This window comes from Chrysochloris asiatica, unplaced genomic scaffold (genome assembly GCF_000296735.1).
Source record: "Chrysochloris asiatica unplaced genomic scaffold, ChrAsi1.0 scaffold00068, whole genome shotgun sequence".
Lineage (NCBI taxonomy): Eukaryota > Metazoa > Chordata > Mammalia > Afrosoricida > Chrysochloridae > Chrysochloris > Chrysochloris asiatica.
The window spans coordinates 6,609,628-6,615,765 of record NW_006408586.1 but is presented as its reverse complement, the minus strand read 5'-3'; the positions used below and the strand labels follow the sequence as shown (position 1 = coordinate 6,615,765).

The window sequence follows — 6,138 nt, the reverse complement described above, 5'->3', positions numbered from 1 at the left end:
CCTAGAGTGCCACACCAGTAGGTGTTCAATAATCTGAACTATTGCTCTTAGGACAGACTCTTGTCGTGTGGTGCTGTAAGATCAGCACTGGATAGCAAACCTCAAGGTAGGCAGTTCAAACCTACCCACTGCTCTTTGGAAATCCTATACAGGGTCACTATGAGTTAGAACCAACTTGATGACACTTAACAACAACAACAATTGCTCTTAGGAATTGGCACCATGGCATTCAGCTGCAAGATTGACCCATTCATCCTCAACAGCAACCTGGACAGTATAGGGGTGCGTGCCTTTGGATGCTGGACTCTGGGGCCAATTATCTGCAGTTGTATTAATGGACAGGCATTTTGTTCCCAACATCACCTTTGGCCACCCAGTGCTAGAAAAACAAAAAGGCAGATTGACCAGGCCCTTTCTTTGATATGCATATGATGGTGTCCAAGCTGGAACAATGGGTACAGCCAATTGCTATCTCAAGAGCCAATCAATATATACCTTTCATCTTGAGACTACTGAGAACCCAGGGGCTTTGATTAAAGACATTCATAAGATTGGGATAAAAGTTGGTCTTGCTATCAAACCAGGAGTGTTTGGTGCCATGGGCAAATCATATTGATATGATCTTGGTTATGACAGTGGAACCTGCCTTTGGAGGCAGAAATCCATGGATGACATGATGTCCAAGGGTCACTGTTTGTGGACCCAGTTTCCATCTTTGGACATTGAGGTCGAGGATGGAGTCGGTCCTGACACTCACTATCCATAAGTGTGCAGAGGCAGGAGCTAGCATGATTGTGTCTGGCCATTTATGAGGATTGAAGACCTCAGATCTGTCATCAACTTGATAAAAAATGTTTATGCAGAAGCTGCTCAGAAACATTCTCTTGAACAGTGAAACTTCAAGTAGCCCAATGCTTCTGCTCATGAAATCTCCTTTTTACTGAAAAACAAGAAGATTGACTATCAAATCATACCACAGTTTAGGAAGTACTGCTGCTCTGATCAACTATTCATTCCTATGATTAAAATCTGTACTGAAGAACATTCTAAGAGGTATAAGTGTGCATGCTATACCTACATTTTTAATGATGAAGAGTAAAGATTAGTATGGTGAATACCCTGCTTTTGCTGAGAGGGTTGGCTTTTATAAAGAGAGTAAAAATATGGCTGTATTATGGTTACAAAACAGAAATGTGTCTTAATGCCAAAGAAAGCATATTAGCTACTATGAAAAATATATTTTTTTCTATATTTCTAGCAAAAATTCTCTGTTGTTTATTAGCAGTTTTACAAAAGCAAAGGAAGTCATTTTGTTTTTCCTATTTCATTTATTTGTGATTTATGTATATGCATGATAATGTAACTAGAATGGAATTTGTGAAATTTCTAAGGTTCGATCTAAGTGGGATGAGATTTAATAGGCTTGTGTGTGAATTATCTATTGAGTATAAAATACATATTTTTCATTTTCACCATATACTTGATGCATAAGAACTACAAAAAAAGAAAAAAATAATCTGAACTATTATTACCATTAATCATAGGTATTCCTTAATTTTACAAATGTCAAAACAAAACAATAAAAACTCAGTATATTCAGAGTCATTTGCATAAGCTACAGGGTCGCTATGGGTCGGAACCGACTCGACGGCACTTAACAACAACAACAACTATGCTTTATTTTTTAATTTTCTATTTTTAAGTAAAAATTGCAATGCAAAAGTTAAGAACATACATTCTAGATTCACACTACCAAGTTCAAACCTAGCTTTGTCACTAATTCAAGTTGTATCCTTGGACAATTTACTGGACAATTTACTTATTTCTGACATAATTTGCTCATCTACAAAATGAGAATAACAATACACCAACCTCATATGGATTTGTGAAAATTAAAGTGGTTATTATTTGTAAAGCACTTAGGAGAGAGAGTGACTTATGTATGTTATTATTAATCATAATTCCTTCAAATAAAAAAACTGTCTTTTACTTGATTGGAGTCTTGCATGGCACTGTAGGATAAGTAATGGATTGCCAACTGCAAGGTTGCCCATTCAAACCCACCAGCCCCTCCTTGGAAATGCTATACAGGATCTCTATGAGTTGGAAGCTATTTGGCAGTACTTAACAACAACAACATGTTTGCCAAAAGAATCAACAGATCTGTGTTGGAAGAAGTGCAGCCAGAATGCTCCTTGGAGTCCAGGATGGCCAAACTTTGTCTCTTAGACTTTGGACTTATTGTCAGGAAGGAACAGTCGCTGGAGAAGAATATCAAGTTTGTTAAGGTGGTGGGTCAGAGATAAAGAGGAAGACCCTCAGTGAGATAGATTGGTAAAGTGGCAACATCAATGGGCTCAATCGTGGCAACAATTGTGAGGTTGGCATAGGATCGGACAGTGTTTCATTCTGGTGTGCATAGTGTCGCTATGAGTCAGTACTCACTCGATGGCACCTAACAACAACAACAACAAAGTAATGAACAAGTATGAGCTAATACTTTTGCCATTTTTGGCAGCATGTACCAATAGAATGTTTTGTGTAACGAATGGCCAATGTATGTAATTAATGGTGATAGTTTTCTACATAGTTGATAGGATATCCTATTAACTTTTTTCTTTTTAAAGGTTGTTTCATGGAAGTATATAATTTAAAGATTGCTTCCTTCTAAAATGAAAACTAGTGGACTGTGTTGATGGAGAGAGAAATGTCTCAGATAAAAAACACTGACTCTCATGGCTGTTGGAAGAAGTTCCTTAGATGATTTCAGATGAGTGATTTTCCTTAGTGCATTATTGCTGATGATAATTCAATCATTTTTGGATGCATTGTAAACTATGGGCTTATGGATGATGAATCTGGACTTCCTTGAGCAAATCCTCTATCAAGAATTCTTTTCTCTGTGTGTTTTCAAGTATTAACTTCTTGAAACTGAAAAGATGCATATGTAACATACATTGATTTGAGTTTAAATATCAAAGTTGTGCTGATGCCCTCACAGTTCTAGGGATAGACAGCTGCTTTGATTTTATCTTTTATCTGTGACAGGAAAACTTCAAATGAAAGAAAGTAACCCGGGTACAGCATATGTGGATTTTCAGGGAAAGGGCAGTTAACGTTTTGGTAACTCTCACAAATAATTCAGAGAGTTTTTTTTTTTTTTAAATCCATGAGCACTGAGTTTCCTAGGATTGAGAACCTTCTGTAATGAAAGGCATAAAAAGATGTGAACAGAAAAGTTGTGCAAAAAATCAAAACACTAAATGGACACAATAGCTTGAGACTTGAGACACCTGGCAACAAAACATAGCTAGACAACATTTATAAGCTCTCTTTTTGAAGTTGACTTAATATTAGTACTGAAAGCTAAACTCACACTTGTCTGCTGTGTTTATAATTATTTGAAAGAACTGATCCAGCAGTTCAGTAAAGCCAGTTAATGTATTTATCCTTAATATATACATATATAATTTTAGTAAGTGCTATTTTTTAAAATTAAGTAAAAGAATATACAAGAAATATATGTTTATTAGTGCTCTCAACATTAAGAAGTGGCTGTCAAACTTGCTCATAGTATGACTACATGTGAAAGCATAGGCGTGTTCATGTAACAAGTATGTGAAATATCTGAATCTCTTAACCTTTCAGAGGGTACTTTGAAGTAGAGTTGCTCAATATGACCAAAAACTGTGGAAAAAAATGTGCTTATATAATTTGTCTTTCTAGACAAGACCCTAGTTTGGGCTGTTTCTAGATTTTCTTTGAATGATTCATCATATCATGAACATATTATTATTTTTTTAAAGAGGCCTGTGAAATATCTTATATTTACTATAAGATCTGTTTTTGAGAGAACATTATTTGTGACATTACACAGAGTCCCTGTTTATGGGAAATATTTTTCTCAGCACTCAGTACCTGGAAAAATACTGAGCAACTAGTTAAATCTTATCTTGTGTACAACCAAATCATGGTATTTATTTTATTCCCCACTTTGCTTTGGCTTCTAGAGAGTTTTTATAGGCAAAATTGTGTTCTGTCTGAAGAAAATCTACCACACCATACTACATCCATTTTATAGGCTAACATCACCTCTATTTTCAGTGTTTTCTACCCTTATTATTATTATTTTTCTTTTTTCTAAGTTTTATTGTTGAGATCACTAATTCTTCTTTGGAAACAAAACTGTCAGTAGATAGAAGGAGCAAATGAAAAGACCTTTCTTTTAACGCCAAGGTAGATCTTAGCATCTTACCTGAAGGTCTCCTGTTGCTGTTGTTGTTGTTAGGAACCATTGAGTCGGTACCGACTCATAGCGACCCTATGTACAACAGAATGAAACACTGCCTGGTCCTGGCCAACCTACATTTGTTGCCATGCTTGAGCCCATTGATGCTGCCACATTGCCAATCCAGTCTCACTGGGGGTCCTCCTCTTTCCATCTCCAAGTATAGAGGAAAGATTGGCTTTTCAAAACATAGGGATCCATAGACATTCCAATTTTAACAGATAGCAATTTTTTTTTTTTTTTGCTGTTGTTGCCCCTGCTCCGTTATTTGTGCAGATTTTTGGTTGTTAGCTTACTATCTTTTATGGATTGAATTGTGTTCTCTCAAAATATATGTTGAAATTTTAACAACTATACCTGTGAATGTAATCTTGCTGGAAAACAGGGTTTTCTTTGTTATATAATTAAGACCATACCAATGTACCTAATGTCCTAAACATAATTAATTCTGAATTATAAAAGAATAGATTAGACACAGAAAAGGCACATACTGGGGAAGACAGATTTCATATGAACATCACCAAGAACCAAGGGGTGTCCAGGGCTACTGACAAGGAAAGTTTCATCATGGTTAAGATCCTGATTTAGCGTTTTAGCTTCTAGAACTGTGACAAAATACATTTCTGTATTTTGAAGTCACTCACTTTTAATACTTGTGTTATAGCAGCATCAGGATGGTGAGGTTAATGCAGGTTAATGCGCTGGACTGTAAAGTAGGTTTGAACCACAAGGTTGGTGGTTCAAGCTCACCAGCTGCTTCTCAAAAACTCTATATGGGGTCACTATGGGCTGGAATCAGATTGATGGTACTTAACAACAACAACAGTATTAGGAAAGTAAGACACTATCTTACTTGCATTTTTTGGAGTATTGCCATAACGGGTTGTTATTGTTGTTATGCTACGTGGAGTCAGTACTGACTCATAGCTACTCTGTATAGGGCTTCCAAGGACCAGCTGGTCAAGTTGAGCCACTGACCTTGCAGTTCAAACCAACTTTGCTCTCCAGCACATTAACCCACAGTACCACATATAACACCTTAGAAACCTTTATTAGAAACAAATACAAAATGTGAAACCATTGTACCTTGACTTATCTTCTTGACATATCTTCCATCGAATTCTATACACTTCTGAAGGAGAGGTTTCCATCTTTCTAACCTTTTACTGAAGAATTGTGTGCTATTTGATTGCACCGTGTGAAAAATGGCAGTTTGGGCATCCTTGAGGACCTCAAAATGTGTTCCTTTGAAAAGTCCTTGGAGCTTTAGAAACAAAAGGAAATCTGAAGAGACAAGATTAAGGATGCAGGATGGATAAGGTAAGGTTTCCCAACGAAATTCTCCTAGGACAGCCCCTCATACCCTCAAAGAGTGAGCACGTGCCTTGTGGCGATGGAGAAAAATTCCTGGGTGCAATTTTCTTGGCCTTTTTCTCACTGATGCAGTTTTCAATTTTCTTAAAAGATCTTTCTAATAAACCCCTGTGATTGTTCTGTGTCCTTAGAGAAATTTTATCAATATTACCCCTTGGTAGTGGTAGTAGTTTTGTGCCGTGGAGTTGGTTCCGACATAGTGACCCTGTATAGGGTTTCTGAGGCTGTAAATTTTTACGAGAGCAGAAAGCCTCATCTTTCTCTTGAGGAACAACTGGTAGTTTTCAACTGTTGACCTTTCTGTTTGAAGCCCAGTTCGTAATCACTACGCTACCAGAGCTTCTTAGATTACCTCTTGTTGTTGTTGTCAGGTGCCATCGAGTCCGAACCGACTCTTAGCGACCCCATGCACAGCAGAACAAAACAATGTCCGATCCTGGGCCAACCTCACTACCGCTGCCACACTTGAGTCCATC

The 6,138-nt window shown here is 37.1% G+C and overlaps 1 pseudogene; it reads left to right on the top strand.

The window, feature by feature from the left end:
* Window positions 1-222: 222 nt before the first annotated feature.
* On the top strand, window positions 223-895 carry LOC102831613 (annotated as a pseudogene).
* Window positions 896-6,138: the final 5,243 nt, after the last annotated feature.